Source organism: Galeopterus variegatus, unplaced genomic scaffold (assembly GCF_000696425.1).
Source record: "Galeopterus variegatus unplaced genomic scaffold, G_variegatus-3.0.2 Scaffold66513, whole genome shotgun sequence".
NCBI lineage: Eukaryota > Metazoa > Chordata > Mammalia > Dermoptera > Cynocephalidae > Galeopterus > Galeopterus variegatus.
In genome coordinates this window covers 1-1717 of record NW_007792624.1, presented here as the reverse complement: position 1 = coordinate 1717, position 1717 = coordinate 1, and the positions used below count along the sequence as shown (strand labels likewise).

General features: G+C 31.7%; 1 long non-coding RNA gene across 1 annotated transcript; it reads right to left on the bottom strand.

The window, feature by feature from the left end:
- Nucleotides 1-1314: 1314 nt before the first annotated feature.
- Nucleotides 1315-1688, bottom strand: LOC103584581. Its single transcript, XR_549998.1, has 3 exons — nucleotides 1657-1688; nucleotides 1500-1577; nucleotides 1315-1414 (listed from the first exon to the last, which is right to left on the bottom strand). It is a non-coding gene; the product is annotated as an uncharacterized LOC103584581 (long non-coding RNA).
- Nucleotides 1689-1717: the final 29 nt, after the last annotated feature.

The window sequence follows — 1717 nt, the reverse complement described above, 5'->3', positions numbered from 1 at the left end:
TGGACCTGTGATTTCTAATTTTCAGAAATAAATAACACTGTTAAAAATATACTTGCATACAAAGTTTTTTCAGTATTTGGGATTGTTTTCTTAGGACAAGTGAATGCAACTAGAATTACTGGGGCAAAGTCCCTTAATATATACTGGCAGCTGGGACTCTACAAATCTACACCTCTACCTGTAGTATATGAGTGCTCATTTCAATATACCTCATCAGCACTTAAGTCTTCTTTTAAAAACATATTTGTTAATTTAAAAGGAAACAAATGGGAACTTATTTTAACTTTCATTTCTTTATTCTTTGGTTCCTTTCTGTCCATTCATCTATTGAGATTTGAGGGTTTTTTTCCTCCTACTGGTTTATTTATGTTCTTCATATTTGAAGCATATTAACCCATTATCATATTTGCTTTTTCTTTTAAATAACTGCTTTCATTTTTTCTTATAAAGGCATATCAGGTGAGCTGTTTTCTTTCTTCACTTTTCAGATTAGAAAGTTTAGATCTGATAAATATTCATTTTTGTTTTCTTCTATAAATTGTGGCTTGATTTTTAATCCGCCTGTGACTTCATTTGGGGAGAGATAATACTGAGGGGTTGTACAATTTCAAATCAGCACATAACACAATGTTTGTTAACTACATCATTCAGATTATTGATGTATAAAAACAATCCCTAACATACTCATGTAAAGTAATTAGGTCTTACTTAGAACTACTGGATCTTCCATTACAAACTTAGCAACTAACTTTCTTTACATATTTTCAAACACACACACAGAGAACTATACCAATAATTGTTAAAATGTTCAAATAAAAATTTATCTTAAACTGATCATCTTACAGGATGAATCTGTTCCTAATAGAAACCTAAAGACAAGAGCTGGTGAAACCTTTAACAGACTGAAAATGTATTTGTTCATCAAGAACCTAATATCTATGTTTATAGCACAAGCATTCCTTTAAAGAGCTGATATTTCCTATTCTAGAACACTAATCCTTTCCATGCATGAATCTCAAGGTTGGAAGAGAAATTAATTGTCATTACATTATGTTCTAAAAAAATTCATACCGAGTGCCCAACTTCCAAACTGTGCTTGAGTAGCACAACTGACAGACTAGTCACCACATGAAGTGATACCTATGCTTGAAAATCCAACTCTGCAGTTGTCTCCAGATTTATTTCAGAATAGGGGGATTCTGCTACCTCCTCTTAAAAAGAACATCAGTAATCTTTCAGACATAGATAACCTTAAAAAGACAAAAAACACAGTTGCTTTATCTTGGTATCAAATACACATTCCATTACCTTTTGAAATAGTTAGTGCTGGAGACCACTGTGACCGTAAAATGTCAAGACAAATGCTGCCATTACTGTTAATATTTGGATGATAAATTCTTGTTGTAAATGCAACCTACAGAAAAAAGGAAAACTTTTTGTAAATTGGTTTATTAATATCATAGAAAGCACACTGAAAACAATTGCCACATCCCAATTACCTTAGGTGGTTTGAAGGGATAATCTGTTGGAAAATGAATTGTCAAGAAAAATACTCCACCCTGATAGGGACTGTCATTCTGTTGATGACAAGAAAAGTGAGATTAAAATGAGTAAATTACATAAACTATTTATTCTGAAATTAATCTGAATACTTACTGGCCCCATTATTGTAGCTTGCCAATGGAACACTGAAAAAGAACAAAAAAAAAAAAAAAAA